The following is a 26,295-nucleotide window of genomic DNA, read 5'->3' as shown; positions in this document are numbered from 1 at the left end:
AGATTGGGTTAATTGGCCAGAGAGTATTGAATTTAAATAAACAAGAGTTAAACTATTTTGAATGTCTTTAGCATATGGCCTGTACTGGTTACAGTTACATAGGATGTTCTTGGATGTCCTGACACTAGCACAATAACTGTCTCAAGAAGAAAAAATAGTGGTTTTAATCAATACATAGTAATATATAACAGGCCTTCCTAATAACTACTTTTCTTGCCTGAATGTATATAGAATCGCATTTTACTGGGGTATGTATTTCTGACTGAGGTCAGTATCTACAGGCACTAGGAAAACACGATCACATACTAGCCCATATTATGCATTGACAGAAGAGGTAGTCAACACAGTGTAGACTATAGCCTAGAGTTTTTCACTGATTGCATTTTAATATTGCCAAAAAATGCACTCTAAATAGATTATTGTGGTCACAGGGCATACTGCGAGCTGTGGAAAGAGTGATCTCTTTCTTCACTGGAAGACAGCAGGATTTTTTTGGTGCTATGTCTTTCCCTGCTGCCAGCACAGCAGAGCAAAAAGGACATAGCTGGAGGAGATGTATGCCAGAATGCCTGTGCAATGTGATGACCCTCAAAAGTGTCTCCTTTGCTGTGCAGCCACAGTATAAACTAGAACAAGCCTATTGCTTCTTCCTAGAGCATGGATAAAATCTTGGGAGTCTCCTACTTGTGAGCACCCTACAGACTCAGAAAAGAGAAGAGATTTAAAAAATAACCCTTAAAATTACTTTTAATCTCATGACATATGAGGTAATCACACAACTTCCATGACCCTGACTGACACTCTTAAAAGACTGAAAATGCCCAGGTGTGGGATATTGTCAAGAAACAGAAAAGGTAATTTTCTGGAATATAAGAAACACAATGTTTCAGCTCATCAGGCCAGAAGTACATGACACAGCACAACTTGAAAGTAGACAAATAAGTTGACAGAATGGACTTCCGCACAGCTTCTAGTGCTGGTTCAGATTGATAGCTGTGGCTAGAGTCAGCACAAAGCTTAGGCACTGATTAAGATAGTGATCAAAACAAAAGAATTTATTCAGGTCTCTTAAGGAGGGTATAGGTTCCACTCCCTTAATTTTCCATGTTGGTGAAAGATGCCATTGTAGGTCCTTAATGCGTTGGTTCTGAACTAGTGAAATATGCTAGTGTATGTACAAGGTGTGGCTTGTACAAGGCCAATTTCAGGACTTAGCTGACAGTGGGTATGAAAGATGGGAAGTACGTAGTGTGAATGAAAAGTCAGTGGCAGCTTGAGATGAACAACAGGAAGGAAAAGGGAAGAGATATGAATAATTTGTAGAGGACTGGAGATTCCAACCATCTGCAAGGAGGCAGAGTGTGCCATGTTAACAGGCATCTGCTGTAGTGCTTGTAATAATAGCACTTCTCTAAGGTAGCTGCTGTGCAATATGGCTATCATTCCAGGTTTCCGTGAAGGAGAATAGCAGGATTACTTCTGTAAAAGCCTCATTTAATTTTATAATTAAGTACTTTTTACAAAAATGAAAACGACTAGCATCGTGTGTTGTTTATTTAATGACAAATTAAATCTCAGAATGTAGTATCTTGAAAATTAGTTTTGTTTTTTTGTTTTTTTTTTTAAATCACAACTTTCCATTAGGAGTAGGTGAATAAAATATGCACCTCATGAACTACTAAAAATAATATGGAAGAGTGAGAGAGATGAGAGCTTTGCTAATTCCAAGCAATTCAAATTAAATACTTTAAAACTGGGATGTCATCTGCAAAGTTCCTAAATCTTGTGCCTCAGTATTACGAAATTAGTTTGTAACAAAATAATTTTATGTAGCAAGCTCCTACTGTGTCTCATCATTTGTATTCTTTGTTTTCAATTTTGTCATGTAACTTTTATGAGTAGGGGTTTTTATTTATTTTCTATGAATAAACAATGAACAGCTATATATATGTATCTTCAAAAAACAGAAGCACCTTCTCCTTTTAGAAGGGGCTCCAAAATCAAACAATGTCTGACGCTCTACCACTGTACATTAGCATAGTATCACTGAAGATAATGAAGCTGAGCAGGGCTAAAACAGCTGAGGGTAGGTAGCCTTCTATCTGCAGAAGAAATGTCAGTGTGGGACAGAGAGTTCATCTTAATGACGGGGTGGCATAACATCTCGGGAGTGAATCAGAAGATAGATACTGTAAAGCTCAGCCTGTGCAATGCATTGTGTTCCCCTCCAAATCCCTGCTCCTGCTTTCCTTCTGTAGTTAAAAAAGGAGCACAGCCCTATTACGACCAGTAAAAGTGATCTCTGTGAAGATTTAACCTCTTTTGTTTTCTGTGTTTTGGCTTCTGTTCGTTTAGATAAATAAATAAAAGCTCTCATTAGTGTTGTGTAATCAGCCTGCAATCAATCAGCAGCACAAAGGGAAAGTACTGACTGGCACTTGAGCTGCGTACTACTTTGTTCTCTTACAAGGCAGTATGGCAGTCCGTGTTCTGATAACAAGTAAAGAAGAGTATTGGATCTGTATCTAAAAGCTGTGCAGGAGCTAGCTGGGCACCTTATTTCTGTGCTTTGGTACTTGAAAAACCAACTGGTAGCAAAGTAGATCACAGAGGCTTAAAAGGTTGAAAGATAGGCCAAGTGGTTGCTAAGCTTTAGATTTACATCTCTCTTTGAAGACCTGACTGAAATCATAGTAATAAAGGGGTTTTGCTTATCATGCCTGCTATGGTTTTGTGAGACATCAAGTATCTTAGACTATGTCAGTACCAATGTGCTGAACCACCCGGTAGCATACTCCTGGGACTGGTTTCTATTCAGGGCACTTTTGTGTGAGCTCTGAATCCACAGGTTCAGGTTTATCTCATGGTTACATCCTGCACCCAAATCCTGGAACTTGGTACGTGTCCCAGATCTGGTAATTTAGTCATATCCTGCAGACATTTGCCAACAGTGGAGATATTTGGTTCACAGAGCACAATAACAAAGAATGATACCTGCACTGGTATGGTGAAGCCAAAAAATCCCACCAGTTTCAGCTTAGTTTCATTTAAAGATTCTAATTTAAACTCAGAATTAAAAATAATATCCTTGAATTACTAATTGGTTCATTTCCTTATTTCTTTTAAGGTGCACAACAGTCCTGCGCTGTCTCTTCTGCAGCTGAACAAAATCTAGTTATGTAAGATCAACAATGTGATTAGAACTTCTTGAGAAAACATCAGCTAAAGACCAGCCAAGTAAATCAAACAGACAAAAATAACGTGAATAAAAAATCCTGAACTGAATTTGCAGTGATATTTCAAGCAAGATAAGAGAGTAATTAGCCTAACTTTTGGGCGGAACTGCAAAGTGCATACTTGCATGAAACATCATGCCTCTTGCCTACATGGAAAAAATTTACTCCTTAGCAAAGGCTGAGTTGTTCTCCAACAGGCACCCTTTCTAAATTCTCTTCAATCTGTAGTCACGTCAGCTATAATGATTCATTTGCTTCCTGTCACAGGCTTTCTTTATGATAGGGTCACCTGATAAAGAGGATTCTGAGTTGCACCATCCAAGATAAAAGCCCTAAGTGAAATTTCCTTATTCTTAGCAAGTTTTCTGTAGCAGGTGTTACAGAAATTACAATCTAACAGAATTACAGGTGTTCTGCTGTTCTTCCCAAATTTGATGTTGGTTTATTAGAACTCAGTCCCCAGAGACTCAATGAATAAGTGGTATTTAAAGTCAGTAGAGTTTCACTCTGGCTCTCAAAGCTGATGTATGCCTGTTTTAATGTGTATGAGCCAGCTTATAGCTCTCTTGCTGCAAGCCTTTTGAAGCTAAAGTTGGGCCAGCAGTGAGAGGAGTAGGTATGAGAAAAGCACTCTTGATGTCCCTGCAGTTATAAATTCTATCCCATTTGATGAACACAGCGGAGGTTACAGATCTGAGCGACATGGACCTGGTCTAGTGGAAGATGTCCCTGCTCATGGCAGGGGTGTTGGAACCAGATGATCTTTAAGGTCCCTTCCAACCCTTACCATTCTATGATTCTATGATTCTATGATTCTGTTCTCCGTGTGCTGTTTCCAGTACTTGCCGTATGTGAACACTTAGGGAAGAGTAAAAGCAGGGTAAAAATAGGATTCCTTCTCTGATTCCTTTCTCAGCCTCAGGACTGAGCTAGATGTATTTAGAAAATCTAAATAGATTTCTTTTCCATTAGTTTTTTTCAGTCTTCCCTTGGGCCTGTGTAAAATTTAGAATCTATTATGTCCTCTGGCAAGGAATTCAACGAGGCTGTTCCTCCTTTCTTTAAGTGCCATCTTTCAGTGTTTGTTTTCACCCTGGGTCCTGCCATCTCTTTTCCAAATTGAAAAGTCCTTGTTTGCTTAGTCACTCTTTGCTTGAAAGCATTCCACTCCTGTAATCATCTTTGCTTCCCTTATCTCATTTTTTGTTACTATCTTTCCAAGGCGGGCAAGAGCTGCATATGATGTTGAAGATGTGGGCAAACACAAATGGGTAACATTATGACTCCAAGTTAGTTTGCCTTTGGTGGTGGAGGCAGAAGTTGTCTAATCATATTTTGAAGATATTTGCCTTTTCCTGCAACTGTAACAAGTTCTGTTTTATACTCTGATTCTCCAAGAGAGATTTTGAAGTTTGCATGTTAAGCACAGAAGTGTCCTAAATAAATTATGACCATATTAACTGAGTGTTTACAAGTCATAGCAAAAAACTTCAGGCACTGCTCTACAAAGCAAAGCCTCTGTTTAGAAAGAAAAGTGGCCAAATAAACACTCTGGTAAAATTTAAGCAACACCAAGTTTATTTTTTTCTTAGAAATGAAACCTACTGCTAGTTTTCAAATCTGTCATAGAGAAGAATGGGTGAAGTTTCTGGACAAAATAGCAAATAAATAGACAATAAGCTGATACAAATACTAACAGAGCAGCCTGTCTTTTTTCTGAAAGTGAACGCAACTTGGTCTTCAACGTCTGTTGTGTACTTCTGAAATTTTTACCCAGTTTATTAATCTTCACAAGGTGCTGCTTGTTACATCTGAAAGTAGAATCACCCCTGGATTTTGCATGGCATTGCACAAAAAAAAATAAAAGGTACAAGAACTTTTAATTAATTTTTTAAATATTCAAGAACTGTTATCTTTATACATGATTATAAGAAATGCGGTGTCCTGCAGGTGTCTCCCTGTCTCTCTTTTTCTCTCTTTATAGCAAAGTTTCTCACAAGTACATAGGTAAAATATACCCAATGTTAAGATGCCTTCCTATGCAAACATACCCTTCTCTGAATACTCATTGTCAAGCAACATTTTCTGCTTAGAATAGAGTGCTGGATCTCTTGGTGCTGTTTCCTGCATGACCATCTGGTGTATCTGCTTATATCAAGGAGTAAAGAAATCAGTCTAGTTTCTGAACACGTAGCTGTATGTCTGTCCTTAGGAAGGAGAATACATAAAGGAGAAGATATGGTCCCTAAAGGTTGCTTTGTGACTAGGTAGACTTTGGTGGAGACCTGAAAAGATTCACTTTTTAAAGTTGTCTAAGTACAGCTTTTCTCGGTGTTACTAGGTTGTTTGGCTTAAATGTTTAAGTCCCATTTCCAAAGAAAGTTGTTCAATGGATGCACTTGATTCTGTTAAATAATTAGATTAGACCTGTAGTCCAGATTCACTGGCTGTGCGCATTCTGGTCATGCACACTCTTGGTGTGTTGTGAGAGACTTCTGGTTAGGACAGGGATCCAGAAGTCTCTGGCCAATATGATGCCATGTGAGACAGATCCTTGAGTAGTCCAAGTTATTCACATTGGCTTGAAGCTCTTTGGTCCTCTGATACGTATCTGACAAAGCAGCATAAAATGGGCTCCTCTGTTTTTCCTTCACATCAAACTCCTGGTTCCCAAACAAACCAAACACTCTAAAGCATAAGCAGGATGTTCAGTTGCCCAATTTACAGACCATCTGGGTGATTACAGCAGTCTATGTGTATTTGTCAACCTTCAGCCTTCAATGAAGCTGCTGAATTAAAAAAAGCCATAGGCTCATCTGTGAGATGGCTGTCAAAGTGGCATAGTGGCTAGGGTCATGCTTTGACTGATAGTCATGTAAGCATCCTCACCCCATCTGAGCTGTTAACATAGCAAACTCTCACATCACATATACTGTTGCTGCACCTATGGTTTTGACCACAGTGACAAATCACATCTGCTGCTTCACTGCATTTGTGAAAATATAGCTGAGTTCCTGCTCAACAGAGAATGATAGACTTTGTTTCGAGTCTCTACAAAGCATTTTTCAGACTGCAGATAGTGATAAAGAGGACCCTAACATCTTCAATGTGAGGAATGAAGCAGCAAAGAACTTGCTCTTTCTAGAAGACAGAGGTTCTTGGCTGCTACCAAGAGAATTTGGGAAGTCTTCAGTCAGGGCAGAGGGGAAATACTGAAAAACCCAGAAGAAAGTGTGGGATAGGAAGAAGCAGAAGAGGCAGGGAAAGGTAGTATGTGGGTAAGATTCTCTTGGCAAACCGTAAGTGTGACTTTGCTTTGTGTCTGGCACTGACCAGCTTTTGCCCCCACTCAGGCTGAGAGCTAAAGACGCCAGGTTTCTACTGTGAAATTGCAATGAGTGAAGGATGTATGCATATATCAGAAAGGGGTATATCACTCTCAGTACAGACCTTCCATCATGAAACTCCAGGATAAGATTCACTACCGTAATTATTTCTTCCACAGTATATTAGGAAGCATATTTTCAGAGTACAGAACAGCAACAAGACAGCCATCTCCCAGGGTGTAATGAGTTTTCCCTGTGTTTCAGCGAGAGTGGGAATGCATGGGTTTGTCTGTTATTATGGATATTGAAGGAAGAGCAGGTGTCACCAGAGGTGATTGAAGCAGTGGAAATGATTTTGGAGGAATGAACTGGGAAGAAATGGAGGGAGAGACACCTCATAGTTGAAGCGCTTAAAGAAGGGGGAGGGAGGATGCAGAGAGGTGAAAGCAAAGTGAAGCTGCCAGTGAAGACAAAGGCAGCATCCCATCTGACCTTTCCTTCATGAGCACTGTGACATCTTCTCAGAGTGATGTATTCTCCTCTCTATTTTGTAGAGCTCCCTCCACCCTCTGGTGCCCTCTTGCCCTGCTCTAGCCTTCCCTGCTGTGCTCTCAAGCAATTTGCTGTCCCAGTAAGAAAACCAGAGGACAGGAGGGAGACAACATTTAGTTCATCGTGGGATCTGGTGTCATCCACACTGAAGTAAGTGTAAAGAGTGGGTGGGTTCTTTCGGATGTGTCATATAGATTGTGATCTCTGTACTTCCCAGCATCCTATTTATAAAGGTCCCAATTTTCCCCCAGGTTAGGCTTGTTATACTTTAAACTTTAATTGCAAGCTCTTTAAAAATGGAGGCTACAGTGTCTAATGTCCAATTACAGTAATTTGTTTAGTGAGCTGTAATGCAACATTAGGTAAAGAGTACAATAATTTTTACTTTATGCTAATGCTTGTGAAATATTAACAATAAGCTTACAGTTAAGAACTACTTTCTTCAGTGTTCTGTATTGCCTTATGCTTAATTTTGTGACTGTCCTTATGTTGTTCATTACAGAAAATTAAAATTCCTAAGAAGTTCCATGCATTATTTTTAGGTCTGAAATAATTGCCATCCTAAATTGTGTAGAAAAAAAATGAAATGTAATGTCTTGCTCAGAGCCAATTTACTGCATTCTTTTTTTTTTTTTTAACTTATGCAGATTCAAAGCAGGATGGAAGTTAACACTTCCTTGCTGAAAACTAGCTACTGATTTTTTAACATAGATTATTTTCCATAGTATTCAAGCATTCCCCCTTTTCTGCTGATTTCAAAGTGCTGATTTGAACAAAAAGTAGTGCATCCCTCCTTTATGGACTGACTGGTGGATGGAAAAAAGCTTTAACAAAATTTAATACCAGAAATATGTGGTCTTGCAAGATGTATTCAAGTATGCTTGTATATGCAAGTGCATGATAACTGCTTAACTTACTAATATCACAAACATAGTGTTAAATTTGGTACATGCTGTTAAAAATCCTTCTGCTAAATATGGTCCTAAATATTTAAGGAAAATACAAATGATTTCGTTAGCGTTTCTCATTTCTGAACTGAAGCTCTTTAAGGAAAGTCTGTGTTACAGCACACTTTATGTATGATAATCACCACACTAGTTTGATTTGAATAACTGAATAACTAAATCAGTGTTTCTCAACTGGAAATGCTTTTTGATTTAAATAGACCTCTTCTCCCATTTACAAGCACAAAAAAGACTGAATGGTCACTACCCTGTGATATATTTGTGTGAAAGGCATTAATTTCCAGTGTTGGAGGATCATGCCTCCTTGACTGGGCTCAAAGACCTAGTGTTAAAATATTTTAATCTGTTCATCATAGGAGCATGAATTCAGCTACTGGAGGAGTTCAGATCTGTCTGATTTTATACATAACATCAGGGTGATTTGGGTAGCAAGGGAAAAACACTGCTGGGAAAGCTCTTGTGTATATTCTTAATGGGGAAAATAAGTCTTTGCTTATCTGCTTTGTTTAATTGAGTTGGGATTATAATTGTTCAAGTTTTCATTCCTGACTGCTTTTGTAATGGGAATAGTGTTTGCAGTGTGTTTTGTCTTCATGGGCTTTGCTGTGTGCATTAGTTTAGCTTTATAAAGGATTTACATTTTATATTTGCTCTTCATATTATTTTCATAAGAAACAAAAAGGTACCAAAATAAGCCCATCAGGCAAGGCAATGAACAGTTAAAAGGAAAACATGTCCATTACCTTAAGGATTTGTAAATTGAGTGTAGCAAGGTTGGCAAGGGAATTCAGAATAGTATTTGTACTCTTGAAGGGTAACTACTATGGTATAATAGTAGATGGCATGCGGAAAAGAACCGACATAAAAGTTTTGTAGGATGTTTTTATTCCCCAGCGGAAAACACAGAAGAAGAAAAAATAAAATGAAAGAGATCAAAAGTATGAAAAAAGCTTTAAAGGTAGCAAAATATATGGCAGGGAAAATGGGAACAGTTCAATTTAAACCACTGTTTACTAGACCTAAAGGATTTCACTTGGCTTGTGACCTTCCAACATAAGCCAAGTTGGTTGCACGGGCTTTCAGTTTTGGATAATAAACATATGTCAGACAAGTAAGTACGTCTGGTATTTAGAAAGAAAAGTAAATTTTATGCTGAACAAAGGTAGTATAAATAGCAGTGCTTGATATAACTGCATAAAAATAAACAGACTGATTTTGAAAATCATAGTGAATGCTGAAAATACGCTAGGAAATCATGAACTGAAGGGGATCAAATGGGTCTACATGTGGACCTTCTAAATTATTTATCTGTATTTCTGTCTCTGTCTATCTCCTTTCCTGTCTATCTATACAAAGATACACACATATTGTATTAAAGATAAAGGGAGAGTCCAGAGTTAAAAGAAAATCCCCTTTGGTCATAAACTAACCTGTAGCATTGGGAAAATAGGAGGCAATATTACCTGAGGAAAAATTATTCTATAAATAACTAATACATAGTGCTGTATCTTCTACTGAAGTAGTTATTGGCTGTAACTGGCTACAGATGTTGCACTAGGCGGGCAAAAAAAAGCTATTTGTAAGTTAACTAACTTAAAAAAAAAACTGTGTTTTATTTCCTTCATTTTTTAATAATCGTATGGTAAAAAAATCATTTTGATAAAGGAAGTACTAGATGGATAAGAGGATCCAAAGAATGTATCTTTCCCATTTTTCCCCTCAAAATCAAACTGACTAGATCTTGTATGTTAACCCAAACTTATTTTTAACCTACGTGCACTTTCAAAAAATTATTATTTACAACCTGGTTTCTTAGCCTCCTGCTTTTTGTAATGGATCAGGGTGTAGAAACACTGAGGACGCATTGGAACTTGAACTGCTCTCTGACTTGGGAACAATTCACATTAGTTACCGTCTACTTCATCTCATCTTATAGTTTGTTGTGGATATTAACTCTCTTATACCCATGCTGCTGTGGAAAACATAATCTACTTTTTTAATAGCGTATAGATCAAATAGCTCACCTCTGGGAAATGACTTTCAATAAAAACTCTGTTTTGTTATGCTGGGCAGCAAATCCATATTATAGAAGCCATCCTCATTATTCATTGACATTTTCCAAACTTAAAGTTTTGTCCAAGTAGTGTTAACATTTGATGATGGAAAATCAAGGCCACTAAGCAGTACAGTGTATGTGCTTTGTAAAATGAATTGGCCTTTTGGGAATAGAAGAGCTGCAACTTTAGTGGTAACAATTATGTTTTTATGGCCCAAGACAGAAATAAAATGTTGAAATGGGAAATTAATGCAAAAGCTTAGTAGGAAAATTATGAAAATCTTAGAATCTGAGCGTGTAAAACTCATTGTAATATGTCAGAGTATCAGTTTATGAATGATCAGTTACACAGGAGCTAAGATTTATAAATAAGGTTATAGTATCCCATTTTTCCAACATCAAATACTGACTAAAAATATTTTTATTAAAAATGTGCATTATGTGGGTTCTATTTCCTTTTTCCTTAGGTTCCATTTTCCTCATTGCTTAGGGTAATAATTAAACACAGAATGATTCATGAATCAAAGATCACTCCAATTACTAGTTTAATGATGGATGGATAAGGAAAGGTGATATAGATATGAAGAAATATTAATTGGATACTGTAAGTTTCAGAGTAATTTAGGATGTTATATTAGATGTGATACTTTTGTTGTCAATCTGCAGAAGTTGTCAAAGCAAGAAAACAAAAATCAGCCGTGAGATGAGAGTGGGTTACTAAACGAAATACCTTAAAGAACATCTGAAATCCATACTGTGATAATGCTTGAAAATTTATAGATCAAAATCTCTTGTGTTCAGTGCTGGCGAGTGTCATCTTTTTTATTTTTCAGTTTGTTATGCTGCTGTTCATATGAGTTAAAAAGAGTCTATGATCGCTGTCAGCAGTTAGCAGTAGTGTAGACGGGGATGTAATATGCTGCATAATCTTTATTGATAAAAGCTTCTGTAAAATCCAAAATTGTATTAAAAATTCCCAGCTAACTTGCTACACATAGGAATTAAATTAATCCTTTTTTGGGTTTATTTCATCTGATAAACTTTTTATGCTCTAGTATCTGGATGCTTATTTTCATGTCCACTGTGTGCGTAGACCATGTGCAGTGTAGAAGCCCCATTTTTAAGCAGTTTTAAGCTTCCAGTTGTTGAGAAGCAAACCTTTGGTTTGCAGGAGTGCATAGCAGATGCCTTTCACTTGTTCACATCTGGCTTTGTATTAGTGCTGGAAAGACTAGAGTGTATGTCAGAAAAGGCAGAAAATTATTCATTTTTTTTATCAGAGAGACCCCATCCCAATTCAGGGTGAAGCTATTGTACTCAGAGTTTTGCACAAGCACATTAAAACAAAGAAATAGTTTCTTATCCTACTTAAAATATTTAAAAGTATGAATGATAGGATTAAAGGACGTTGTGGTTTTCCAGGGTCTTGCAGAAAGTTTGTGTCTGAGTGAGGAAGTGAAAACAGACAACATATCGATAGTTCCTTTACCCTTTGACATCACATGGATATATTGAAAACAACATTTTCAGGGAAGACAAGTCCCTAAAAAATTGAAGGGCCATGAAAAAAGTAAAGAGATGGTGCGTGGGTAAAGATAAGCACTATCAAACAGGGTCCACACCAGGCATCAGAATGAGCGGGGATTTGCCTGAAAACAAGATTTGCTTATTGTCCGATTCAAGACGGACTAGGTGATGGGAAGTGCTGAGATGAAGAACTGGTTTTAAAACTCAGCAGTTGGAACTTCAAAAGCATTCCCTTGAAATCCCCAGCTTGAGATGCTGTCTTGCTAATAGGTATCTATTTAGGCTATCTGAAAAGCAATGTTTTCAGTTTTCAAAAAATTTGAGGCAGTTGCTTTGGTTTTTGTTTGGTGTGTATGTGCAGTCCCTAATTAGTGCTTTCAGACTGAGAGTGTTTCTGTTCACAGCCTACAGGTGACTAAATTCTGCTTACATTCCTTCAGACACATAAACTGGGACAAGGGGCAGGGAAATTTGGGGTGGAGGTTTACCTTTAATTCTTGAAGTGCCCCCTCTCTCTTCTTAAAGAAAAGTCATAGCAGTAAGTCAGTCCCATATCCATGTGTTTGGTTGTTTTTCTATTTCTTGTGCAGCCCTGAGGAAAAAAGTGCTGATTGCTAAAGCGCTTTCTACCAATAGGGAGGCTATGGGCAGTTTAGGGAGTGTGTATAAGTGATTTATCTTTAATTTTATGAGCTGACAATTCTGTTTATTTGAAAGAACAAAGAAACACGGTGTTAACTTTGCAGTAAACTGGGAACTGCTGCTGAAAATTGCCAGTTGAGCAGGGGTCAGCCCAGTAATTCAGAAAGTAGTTGTTCTGGGTTTTCCAACAGCCATATTGGTGTCAGTTTTGTGGGCAATTATGCATCCAAAGCGATTCTTATTTGCATATAGTTCACAAAAAAAAGGGATAAAAACAGAGGCAGCGGAATACCTGATGTGAAAAATAGTAAAAAAACGCAGAACATTGATATATTCAGCACTATGTTGTTACCAGAAAGAAGCAAAATAGTTCACTCTCTAAGACTTAATTTTGGAGTTTTAGAAAGCCGGCATTCCTTATTGCAGCGCTGGATGCACAGGAGATGCTCCTGCACAGGATGCTCCGCCTAAGCATGCGTGCCAATAAGACACAATTGCTAGGTATTTATGCTATGTTAACACACGTATTCATTACATTTCTGAAAAATGCTTATCATATTCATGATTTTTGCGAGAACTCATTAGCATGTGTTAATGTCCTTCACTCATGTTTGTTGAGTACTCTCGGTGGTCATCGGGGGTCTTCAGATGAAGGCTAGTATTCTTCATCACAGTGTCTGCTGGTTGACCTTTGCTTCTGCGCAAACTCAGTTCTAAGATCACGTATATCATGTCTTCCAAGGTTGCTTTGTTCCAGTCTTATGGTCAACTTGCAGCCTCCTTATCTCTGTAGTTTGCACATCTGCTCTCCCAAGCCGAGACACCTAAAGGGATTATTTAGGAGTCTCTTAGTTTACAACTGTCCCAATTATTCACAAAGAACCAAGACTTGCTTTGGTTGTGCAATGATTCTGACGACCGAAAGTGGTAATTTTTATCTACATCTGCTACATCTGTTACTGTTGCTACATTCACAGGTATCAATGTGTTTAATAGGAAGCTGTTACTATTGATTTTTTTTTAAATTCACCATCCCTTAAAAAGGTTTGCATTTTTGTAATGCTATTTTTTGTCAACATGTTTTAGCAAGCTGCTTCCGTTTGATCTGTGTAGTAGTGTATCGATGCTAACACAGATCAAAGTTTATCAGATGTTTCACAGTGCACAACTCAATGAAATGTGACTTACATAATCTTTAGCAATTTAAGCATCCAGCAAAATGTCATTGAGGGTGCTGGTGGTAGAACCTGACTGAGTTCTTTGAAAGGAGGGCTGGGGCCACCCTCCCTCATGGAGCGTGAAGTGCAGGCTCACGCAGCCAAGCGTGCGCTAGGCCACTTAGGTGAAACCAAACCATCTGATTTTGAGATGTGTGGTCATTTTAGGTTCTGTCTCCTAACTAAAGGCTAAGTGATAGAAATCTGTTACGTTTCATGGACCCAGCCCAGCCTCCATCTCTTGTTCAGAATAGTGCCCATTGTCATAGTCACTCTGATTAAGTCCTGTAGCTTTGGGAGGAAAGCTTGAGAGCTAGGTTTTTTTTGTTTGTTATGTTAAACCACAAGGTGAAATCTTCAGTACGAATTGTTTATTTCACTGAAGGTCTGTTGGCCTGGTAATAATGCTGTCTACCAGCATTCCCTCAGAACAGCGGTAGACAATTTAGTTTATTATTCAGGGGAGGAGAGGAGATGCCTTGCTTCTTGTCTTGCTTTATTTTGTCTTTGGTGATTCCATTTTGCTGTGCACTTGCTACAGTAGTTCAGGAGCCCTCAAGAAACAATACTACTCTTCATTTCAAATCACTCCTTAAACACTGAAGAAGTTATCCTCGTTGTGACCAGATGGGTTTGTATTATCACGTGAGTTGACTGTTAATGGACAGGCTGTTCACCGCTATTGGCTTCACAACCAGCCTAATTAGTTCATTACTGAGCTTAACTAAAAGTGCTTCTCTTCCACTCTGTCTGCGAGAAAAATACTTCTGAAGCAAGCAGATGGGCACTTGACTGCCTTTGCTATCAATGTGTGTTGTGTGCTGTGTGCTGCACTTTAGATGGCTGACGGGCAGTGATCCCAGCCTCTTCCCTTTCTGAGATCCTATTCTGCTATGATTCAGGTTCATGTCTGCCGAGATTTTACATGTTGATGAAATAATGCAAGATGAAGGAAGACACACACATCTGCATGCAGACACAGAACCTTAAAAAACAAAGATTCTTACAGGAGTTTAACTTTTAATGCTATTGAGCAAATGAAGACTGAAAACAAAACATCTATTGTAGAAAAAAATTTAAGGGTAAATCGAATTTTTTTGTTAGTTTTTCTCTCTAGGTCAGCATATCATACAGAAGACTAATCCCTTATAACAGATAAATGCATTTTGCTAATTGTTTGAAATAACATGATATCTGCCATATTGCTACAATAAACTTGTTTTTAAGATTGAACTAAATATATTGTCACTTTAATATTATCCTCTCCAAATTGTCCCTCATCCAACAGAATTTCACTATTTTTTGCTCACTCATTTGAAAAAAAAATCTACATGAATCCCTACACACACACCCCTTGCAGGAATTTTTTTGTTTTATTTTTATATTTATTTTTACATAAAATAAATCCAGGTCAAAAGACTGGTAATCACCACCTGTGGATTCAAGTCCGAAATGCTTACATTGTTGCTCTGGTGTTTAGTACACTTCCATTCATTAATGAGGAGTAGCTGTTGTAAAGATTAGTTGTACAACTAATTTCGGTATTAGCAAGATACCTTTTAGACAATAGTATTGCAAATGCTTTAACAGTAATACAGTTCTTGTTTATCAAGGAAATTCAGAGACTCGGAGTATGCATTTTGATGTATGTAAGCAAACAGTATAAACAAGAGCAAAAAGAGATTATGTCTCTGTCTCGTGGTTTAGAACATTTGCAGTTGAAAGCTGGTTCAGATCTAGCACAGGAAAGAACTAGATAAATACATTATGAAATAAGAAGAAGCGAGAAGGGAGTTTATGGTAGCATAAGGTGTATCACTTAAGTTGGTAGTTCTTTCATTTCTACTGTAATTAACAATGTAGGTAAAAGTGTAAAAATAATAGAAAGATAGGACTGTTAGCAGAACTGTCTTGTCATACCTTGTGTAAAGTATACCAGCTCACTATGCCTTGTCTATTTAGAAAGGCTGTACTACTTGACGTATGCGATTGAACAGGTCAAGGATGCTTTTGTATGCCATATGTATATGTCACCGAAAATCCGGGAATAAAACCTCGTAACACCAATGCAGTGCTAAAAGGCAGGCATTCTTTATTGCAGCGCTGGATGCACACGGGATAACTCCACAGAACGTGCATACTTCATATTTTTCATGTGGTTTATATAGACCAAAAATATGTATATTTATTTTATTTATACATATTCATTATTATTCTCCTTGGTGATTGGTGCAAATTTGCTCACTTTACATGCAAATTATTGCGCAGACTCATTCATCCTCTTCCATTGTTGTCTTTTGAGTAGGTGGTATGACCTGGGTAGGTGGTCAATGGGTCAGTGGTCGCGATCTCCCCCTGCTGGAATCACCTTTTACTCACTCGGCTTGCAATCTTGGCAGTCCTGATTAGTTTTCCTAGTTCGCTACATGAAACCATGCTCCATCATTCTCTTATGACAGAACCACTCTGTCTATTGTTTTGTTCTCATTAATGATTACCTACATCTATCCCGAATGACTTACTTCATATACTCAATGTTCCCAGGCCTAATGTCCAGTTGGATAGGGCTGTACAAGCAGCATTGTTCATTGCCATGGTTAGCTGATTCTATCACCCTGGTTACATATATGAGGAAATCTCATTTTGACAGAAGCAAAATATTTTTAGAAATCTGTCAGTTTGATAACATTTAAGACAAGGAAAGGATATTCTGCTAAAGTCAAAATGGAACCATTGGATCATTTCAGAATGGAATGTTTTATTTTTCAGTAGAGGAATTCGTAGAATTATTTAAATATTATGCAGTACAAGATAATATGGTTTTATAACCTCATGCTTATGTCAACTGTCAAGTGTTCCCTCCATAAAACTTCAAATGTAAAATGTTTTTTCTTAGTTCTATTTCATGGATTTTTCCATCAGAATGAAAAAAATTGTTTTCAAGCTAGTTATTGAATGTTGTTATAGTTACAGTGATAAAATGTCCCTCTTTCATGGATTTAAAATGCCTTATATTGGTACAATTAATGATACATTTTAGCACATGTTAAAAAAAAAGATTACTTTTTTGGGATCTGTTGAGAACTTATAAGGAGCTTCTGATACTAGTTGTTTATTACTGTGTATGTAGAATGTCATAGGAGTCTTTGTTGATGAGATTATTATAATGATCTAGTGAGGCAGTGGTAAATCTACTACAACTTAATTTATTACAAGATTTTTCTTATTTTTACAAAATGTTACCATTTTGTTTGATTTGCTACAAGTAAGTAGGAAATACAGCAGCTGCAGGCAAATACTTTCAGTCAAATACAGATGTGCCGTCTTTGTGTAGTCCATCATCCTGACCTGGAAAAACAGAGCTTGGCCTTATTACTTGTTTTCCAGAGAAACCCTAATGATTGCTCTGTAGAGCAACTTTTTCATGTTTCATCATTCAAAGCCCAATCCAAAGCTCCTAGAATTCAACAGGAGTATTTATGTGGACTTCCAAGGGCTTTGGATCAGGAGGTGAAAAGCAGCTCCCATTCTCATTATCCAGTGAGAGCTAGTGGAGTTTTTGTTTCAAAAGACAAAGCAGATATTGATCTGCTGTGTGAAACTCTATTACATGGTCTTCTAAACACTTGGACTAAGCCCTAGAATTTTTGTACACGGTTCTGGCTTAATATGCAAGTCACGTTGGGTGACCAAGTGTGAACCTAACAATCCCCTGAAATTTTATAGCCTACAAATTCTGGCTAACCTCCTTAACCTTATTTCATGCCTAGCTACTCAGTAAATATTGTGGTGATGTGTGTTTAGTTGGCAACGGATTCTACTAGGTGTTAATGTGAAAGGTTCATATGTGTTAAACCAGAGAAAGCATAATTTCAGAATCAATCTGAAGTGGCTCCAATACAAACACCTTGCTCCCTTGATTCCAGGCAGTGTATATGAGAATGTAATTTTACCAGCCTGAGGATGAGAAGTGGAAGCTAGGATAGACCTGGGGTTCTCTGGGCATAGGAAGGGGAGAGAAATGGCAGAGCTGCCTACAGAACAAGGGAAAAATGGGAGAACACTGGCTTTACTGCTGCTGCTGCCCTGGGAAAGCTACAAGGGGGTAAGGGTGCTGGCTCAGCAGCTGGGCGTGCTGACTTGAAGACAGCTGGGAGTAGTTGCCGTGGGACACCGCCTAACCCTCACCTCAGCCTCAGCAGGGACAGCATCAGCAGCAGACCTACTTTTTCCAATGTTTGCTGCAAATACAGATGATATTTGCATCATGGCTATTGCTGTTTTCTCATCTGTTGTCTGAAGCCGCCACCCACTTTGTGCCTAAAATTCACAGTGTTCTTCCAGTACTAATTCCTTTTTTGTTTTGTTTTGCTTGAAGAGACGTATTCAACACTTACATCCTTGCAAAATCAGTTGCAAAGACATGTGGCTTTTTAAAGGCTTTAAAAATCCATTCTGGGGATTGATTGTGACAATTCAATCTCTCCCCATATGCCAACTTTGTAGTTACACTGCTGGATGTAGGATAAATAAATAAATAAATAAATAAAAGCAGTCTGATTCAGAGATCTTAAAGTCCATCAAAGATGGAAGGGTTTTAGGTCAAGAAAAGCTGTGAAGATCACTGTGAAGATTGGCAGGAAGCATTCTCAAACCAAATATTTTATGAAGAATCAATGTCAGTTTAATCCACAATAATGAGGGCAGTCACATTATAAGCACAATTAAGTAGTGGTGCTAAGTGTGAAATCTTCTTAACGCTTTTCTCAGATTGTGCTGAATAAGGATGTACTTAAATTAAATAATGTTTATTTTGATTCAGTAGCCATTTCCTTATCATACAGGATAACATCTATAAAGCATGGAAGGTAAAAAATTATTTAACATTAAAATTCTAAGACAAAAATCTTAATTTGCAAAAGTTTCGTATTTCCTTATACTTTTCCTGTTAGAGTAATTCATAAATAACTTTGAAATTCATATGTCCTTGAAGTCTTTGACTTTTATTTATGTTCACATTAGTGTCCATGAAAAAGTTCCAGCATAATAAAATATTTCCTAGGACATTCATTTCTTTCAGTGATATATGGTCAATTTCTAAAGCACTCTTTTGTATTTTTATATAGAGAAAAAATGCCTGAAGTCATGATGTGGGATCTTCCTTCACAAAACATAAAATACAAAAAAAAAAAAAAAAAAAAAAAAAAAGTACATTGTATAGCCAGTATATTTTTGGCAATTCTGATTGCTTCAATCAGATGTTCAAAATTATTATTGTAAGCAGGTGTCAGACAGGTAAAGCAGAATTATTTTTTCCCCCACTCATTGTATGTGAAATAATTAGAACATAAAACCAACCAAGATTGATTTTTGCAGTCTGTGATGCAGTAATTCAGTAAAATTGAAATCTGACATTTGTTGACTTAAGATTAGCAGTAGTCAGCCACAGGGAGAAAAGTGCCTTTCATGCTTTTCTTTCTGATTTATGTTCCTAATCCCTGTAAAATGTCAAATTGAAGGTGACAAAGAGCAGATCTCGTGTGCAAGAATGTAACCGGAGAAACCTTTGCCATGTGATCTGCAAACACTTGCAGAACATCTTTTTTGCTGACCGCAGAGCAATGATGTTGTTTTCATGCTGGTAAATCTGAACACACCAAATGAATTTTGGTGACATTTACTGCTCATATCCCAGCTTTTCTTCTTCCAGTCACATGCATAATACTCTTTTACTGATTCACCGTTCCAAGGCAACGTATAGTGCAGGTGCGGTGAAGGGTGCTGTTTGGGCAGCTTCTTTCAGACTGACTCCCCCAAGAATCGCTGCCATACAGCTTGTGGTTCATTGCTTAGATATAAAATAAAGTACATGCTGTACATGGCCAGAAGAAGAAAATAATTTGATCAATCGAACATAACTGGCTTATAAGCTTTGACACACACACCCCCTTTTTTTGTTTAAGGCAAACAGCTTAATGACAACTAAACAGACTCTGAAATATGAACCTACACAGACTAAGTGGTGTCACAAAATTGATGCAGGTTCTACAGTTCTTATGATTTACCAGATATTAATGTTTTCAAGGCAGGATAGAGCACTTCACTCAGCAAGTCTGTTCATTACTTAGTTCTACCTTTCTGTTTGCTCAGTGTGAAAAAATTTCCTTTTTTATATTTTCTTCTTTCCAAAAAAATGCTGGTGTGCTTTTGAATTCCCCTAGCTTGTTTGTTGTGTCCTTTTTGCACTTACTTTGTTCTGGATAGGCAACATATCTTCAACGACATTATATATTTACAAGTTAGTGGGTGTTTGTGAAATGGCTGATTTGATAAATGCTGCTCTAAATGGTTTCTCTCTCTTCAGTTGTGAGAACTCTTAATTTTTGCCAGACAAGAGAGGGAGAACTTTACAAAACCAGCATTTTTCTTCAAGTTAGGTCCTAGGTTTATGCTGAGAAATCTATTTCAAGACAGGCAAACTGTTTCCACAGAAAATCACCTTATCAAAACCGCAGTTATTCATCAGAAAAGGTTTGGATAGAAATACTTCATCTAGTCTTATTCCTTCTGCACTAATAGCTATCTTAAATGCACAGATCTTTCAATGCCTTCCAGTTAGGTCCTCGGGCCTCAAAGACTAGAGGTGTACCCTTCCCTAACGGTTACCTCATTTGCAACTGCCTGATCAACACTCAGCCTTCAAGCACAAGTTCGGTCTGTCATAAAATTAAGTTCTGATAGCCAACATAAAATTTGGGACAATTGAAGATATTCTCTTGAAGCACCAATGATATGGGATCCTTTACTCATAATTTTTTAGGTTCTTTAATATCCTGTTGGGTTACCAAAAAAGAAAAGAAAAAACATGGAGCAATGGAGGTTTAAACTTAATGGTGTTTGCCTTTTTTTCTCTTCACAATAACAACATTACTTTCAAAGTTTTATTCATAGTCTTTTAATACATGGATTTTATTTATCATAAATTCAATACGTTATTTTACATTATTTCTAGATATTACAGCTAACAGAAACTAATCAAAAACTCTACTTCTTTGTTGCTTGTCATGGAAGAATTTCTAACTATTCTGTGCTTGTTATAAGGTTGTTACTGGAATATAAGAATGAGATTAATAGGGAGTAAAATGACAAGCAGGACTTAGTCTTCATTAAGAAATTGATGTGTGTTTCAGGATATTGCTTGTCCTTCTAACTGTAGAGATTTTATTTACTTCCCATGTGATTCATAAAAAACCCTGTTGTGTCCAATGTATAAAAATCTTAAGTGCAAAAAAAATCTACGTCAGGCATTGCAAAGGGGTGGGAATGTTTTGGAGGGAACATGCTGAAATAAAACAACCATGGGGTTATTGGAAGAAGACAGTCTAGGAATGGTTGGTAAGACTTTTTGTAACAGATTCATAGGTGGATTTGCTGCTGGTTTTGGAATAACCAGGTTTCGGTTCCACTTAGCATGAGCCAAACCCATCTGGAACTTCCCCCAAAACCTTGTAGAAGTTGAAAGCATGAGACTGACATTTGGAACAAGTGAATAAATAATCTGTAACCATGGCAAATAACATTACCAAAAAACCTCATTCAGCCAATTACTTTCCAGGTCTCAGTGTTCTGTTGAATCTCTGTATTTTTGGTTCCTCTTCCTAGCATGCCTTGGGAAGTCTCACCTAAATTAAGAGTATTAGTTGAGTGTCAGTTTAGCAAACCACTTCAGCATGAATTAAAATGCTCTCTTTTCACTGTCCTTAATATGAGACCTGAGAAGTGAGGAGAATTTAAGGACTAAATCACTTTTCAGAAATAAGAGAAAAATATAATGGAGATTATTGTACAAACTAAAAAAGAAAAATCTGCTCTTTTTTTCTTCATTTTTTTACATTTCAATCTGATGGCTGGAAGTAAAAAAGAAAGTCCCTATGTTCTAAAAACACCTATAAGAAATACTGCAAAAGGGGAGAGCAGAAAGTACCACTGCTGAAGCCAAATACAGGAAGTCATCTCTGTGGCACGGTTATCAGTACCGGAATCTTTCACCAACATCCCAGGAAATTACAGGTGCTGCACAGTCGCCTAGACTTTGTCTCATTCAGCCTGGATGGGTATGTTAAGGCATGAATGGTTGGACTTTTCCGTTTCTGAGTAGTTTTATTCTTTTTGGGATATCCATTTCTGCCTTTTTCCACAGGTTGCTATGCACTCACCAAAGGTCACCTCTCATGTGGTAAGTGTAGTTTCTTGATAAAGATTTGTGACAAATTTAATAATGTTTCTTGTGAGTGGATGAGTCAGTGAGACTCATGAGATCCCTGACAAACAGAGGAGAGGATCACACAATGAGGTACAGTTGTTTGGGCACATTTTTCTTGCACACAGAGCTGGGAAGGAACACTAAGCACAGGTGTTTGAGCATGATTCTGACCCTAAATGAACAAGCTCAGTTGAGTAGTGTGGTGTATGAGTTTGAGTGTTGTACTGCTTTAATGTGCTATATGACTGTCGTCTCACATCAAGGTGGAGCAAAAAGGGTGGATGACCATGCATGCATCTTCTGCCGTTTCTCTGTGATGTTAACAGGCCCTCTACTAATAGATACATTTACTCTAGTGGTAATGAGAGTGATTAATCTTTGTGCTGAATTGCTATATCATACCTCTGCCTTTAGTTTGCACACACTTTGAGAGTCAGTCCTTCTAAAGAACAGTGCTAGTCAGTGATCATTCAATGCTAGCTATGTTTGGAATAAAAGTTGTACCAAGAGTTAACAACTTATGCTAAGTCTGGGCCTCAAGAGGTATGAGATTGGCAAAGAAATAACTACTGCTGTATGAAATTCCACGGCTTGTGCAGCCAGCAAAAAGCAAAAACCTGTCTTATGACTGACAGAGAAAAAATACCAAGTCTTGTACAGGATGAGAAAGGGTAGGCACCATATGCTGCTGTGTGGAGGAGGATTATAAAATATGTCAGTCATGTCATTGCTGAGAAAACCAGAGAAAATGCTGTGTGTCACTGCCTCTGTTATCACAGGCACAACTTCCAGGGTAGAAAAATAAATGCCAGATACAGTGCAGAGAAGCTGCTGCTGGTGGTTATGTGAGCCTCATCACTCCTGCAGGTTCAAGCTCTAGATTCCAGGAATAGTCTCCATCCCGATGGAGGAGGGAGCATACGGAGAAAAACAACTGATATCTAATATTTACTTTAGTTTTTGTCAGCAGAGAAAAGCTAAAATATTTCTAGTCTGAGACTTTTTTCCTGTGTGGTCAAGATAAATCATTCCATTACTAAACTAATGGCTTAATGTACAAAGAATTTGAAAGCTCTCTGACTAAAATTTTTCACAGATGTTGAAAAACAGTTGTTCATTCTGCATTTACCCAGAGGAGCAAAAGTTCAAAATCCATGACATTCAGGTTCTCAGGAGACTTGCGTTCAACACAGGGATCAGCTGTGTTGTAGGCATGCTTTTGTCAAAGGACAGTCTGGCCAACGTCAGAGGACAGAAGGTCAGATTTGTCAATGGGCAACTGTGGCATGTTCAGAGAATAAAGCGGTTTAAAGGGGCTGGGGTGTTAAGTATGAGGATGCATGGAATGCACACGTCAGTGCCTGTGGTGCTCTAGAAAAGGGGCTCTATTTTGTTCTTTGGGTAGGGCCTGGACCAGTGGCCATACTGTTAAGATAATATTGGAATAACTGTAAGAGACAGAGACAATAACAAATGAGGCAGAATATAGGTTCTTACTGCAGTTTAGAGCCCTTTGAGGGATGCAGTTCCGAGTACTGATGAAGTTTTGTGCGTATCTTGTTATCTTGTGTTCCAACCTCCTACTCCATAGATTTCTTGAAACAGTAGTAGATGATTAAATTTTTGAGTTCCCAGAAATAACGCTTTACTGCTCACTCTGGAGAACCTGAGTTCTCTTCTTCTTCCCTCAGCTCTTATTGAATGACAAAAATCCATGAGAACTTAAAGTAATGATGTTATCCTCATATTTAGCTGTGGCAGAGAAGCTGGTTCATGCTGTAGGGTTTATAAGTTTCAGAATGATAAAAGGAGAAAAGGGCAAAAATTTAACTGTTTTTTTGCTGTTCAATGTTTTAATTTTATTTTCTTCCACAAGTATAGGATATCCAAACCAGAGAGCATTTCCTGAGATATCCAGTTGTTGATGGCATTTACAGAACATCTATCATTTTTTAAAGATTTAATTACATGTAGACCTATGGCAAGGGCACTGCTGATCAGATTCTGTCACTACATTGCCATTTACACTGGTGTGATGTATGTGAGCTCAGAAACGTTGCAGTCCATTTTTCACTAATGTAAGTCACGAACAGACCCGCACTCATCTGAGTCATTGAACAGTGGGTAACAAAGATGTGTTTAGAAATGATGTAAGGGATTTGATTGCCCTGCTCCTAGCCCTGCCTTTGCCCTTTGAGTACTTGGCCTTATTTTGTTGCAAAATTAGTTGCACCGCTCTATGTATTTCTGATTCTGTACACCCTTTCTAAAAAAGCAGTTTCTATAGAAAACCACATGCAGAATCTTAACAGATAGATGCACGTTAACTGACTTGAGACAAAATTATCATTTCCATATCTATATAGATTTATGTGTTGGTTTAGAACAAGAATCCATAAGACTTATAAGATATTTTCAAGGTAAACTGAATAAGAAAGAAAGAGACTGTTCTCACTCCTAAGGAGGCAAAAAATGAAGATAGCTTGAAAAAAAGTCTCACAAACCCAGAAAAAAACCAACAAAACAAAACAAAGCCCTTTTGGAATTTTTTTATATTACATATCTCTCTATTACATGCATTATATTATTACATATGCTTTTTTTTAAAAAAAAAAGAAAAAAAGAAGCTGTAAAAAATGCTAGGAGAACTCAGCAAATTTATAGTTATTCATCCGCAAATTGCCAGGAAATTTCTGATTTTGGCATCTGTGTGTTTTATGAAAAAGAAAAGAGTCTGTCTTTCAGAAACCCAGAAGCACAGCTGGTCAAAAAAAGCTTTCCTTTCACTAGAAAATGAACCACAATTTGTATGGCATTCACTGGTATGACATAAATACGGAAAGCTAAGTTATCACTTCTTTGACAATCCATATTCTGAAAAGCATAATTTTCTTTGGTGACTTATATCTCAATATGAAAGAATATTATGCTGAAGCAAAAAATATGAAATGTTATTTCTAGCACATTTAATTGGACATCATTACGTTTCAAAGTGTATTTTTTAAGTTTTATTTATCTGCAGTGATATTTTTAGATCGTATTGCTTAGATATATAGATATCCAGAGAAAGAATACACAACTTGTTTATGTTAGAAGTCAACTTTCAAGAAATAAATTTAGAGAGCAGCTGTAAAAAGAAAAGCTAGGGGAACAGGAATTCTGCAATAGAAACTGATGTTCGTTTTAAAGAATAAAAGTTTTGGAGAATTTGGTGACTCTCCAGGGAAATACAAACAATAAATAATATTAATTGTCTCCCAGGACAGGAGAAAATACAACAGACAGTGGAAAATTATTGAAAAAAAAAGTGTAGAAAGCAGAAAATGAATGATTTGTTGCCTGGATAATATATTTTATTAAAGATTTACCAATAAGTAATCTGGTATTGATGATCATGTGGATAAACATCATGATTCCTCAGCTGCATTCTTTAATTCTTTGAACAAATGTGAGGACCTGGTTGACAAACACAGTTATTCTAAGTGATTATCTACTAACAGAAAAGGCAAATTCTGTCTTGACATTTGGAGTTTGAATAGCATTGATTTTAACTTGACCATCTTTGGTAAAAGGACCTCCACATATCTGGTGTGTATGTAGAGAATATATAGGATTGATGAATCTTAATCTAGAAATTAAATCTTCACCAGTGTTCATTTTAAAACCTGAAGAGAACAAGAAAATATGAAAATTATTCATATTTGGATGAAAGTTGAGAACAGTTTTACTCTGTTAAACTACTTAATAAAAGATAAAACTGTAATTCTGTAATCCTGTAATCCTTATAGTTTTTTGTAACAGTTGTAGTCATTTGGTGTAAAACAGATGCTACTGCATATATATAATAAAATGTCTGTCCATGATACTAAAGTTCTGCTTATGAATTTGTCCAGTCTGTTTGGAAGGTCAAACCCTATATCTTCCATCTTTTATTGAGAAAGAACAGAAAGAAAAAAATGAGTGATATGCTTCTAAGATTAATTTATATAAAGCATAAATATGACTTTGGTGGTCCGGCCCTTAAGTTAGCACTTGCATTTGATCGCAAGGTATTTTTTTCTACAGCATATTAAGGACTTATTTATCCTAACTTTCCTGCTAAGTCTGACTATTTCTATCCTTATGATATAATGATATTCTAGATGTATTTGGTCCTGTTTTGCTTTGAAAATTTAAGAGAATGTTTAAATGAAACATGGTTTTTTTTAAAAAATCACTATTCAGTGTTTTAAATGTTTCTCGCAATGATTAAAGATATTAATCTTCTCTGCTTCTATTGTTCTTTGAGATTTCAATTTTAGTGACTGTTTTTCAAAGAGGAAACAAAAATTTCCTATTCCTTTGCCCAACTGAGTGACAAAAAAGAATTATTTTTGTAAAAGAGATATCGAAGCTAGCTGAATACAGTACCAGAAAATCATGCTGGCTGGTTTCTTGGTTTCAAAAGCCAAAGTGTATTAAACTCTCAGAAATCAGGGATAAAAGGCTTCTCCAAGATAAAATATTGATAC

The 26,295-nt window shown here is 37.0% G+C and overlaps 1 long non-coding RNA gene across 1 annotated transcript in view; it reads left to right on the top strand.

The window, feature by feature from the left end:
• Positions 1-6,856: 6,856 nt before the first annotated feature.
• Positions 6,857-26,295, top strand: part of LOC142360751 (uncharacterized) — a 43,096-nt gene continuing 23,657 nt past the window's right edge. Inside the window, exon 1 of the long non-coding RNA XR_012763327.1 lies at positions 6,857-7,264. This is a non-coding gene — a long non-coding RNA (uncharacterized LOC142360751). The remainder of the gene's footprint in view (positions 7,265-26,295) is intronic.

The sequence above is a fragment of the Opisthocomus hoazin genome, chromosome 3 (assembly GCF_030867145.1).
Source record: "Opisthocomus hoazin isolate bOpiHoa1 chromosome 3, bOpiHoa1.hap1, whole genome shotgun sequence".
In the NCBI taxonomy this organism is placed as follows: Eukaryota; Metazoa; Chordata; class Aves; order Opisthocomiformes; family Opisthocomidae; genus Opisthocomus; species Opisthocomus hoazin.
The sequence above is the reverse complement of the archived record's forward strand: the minus strand, read 5'-3'. Positions and strand labels throughout refer to the sequence as shown.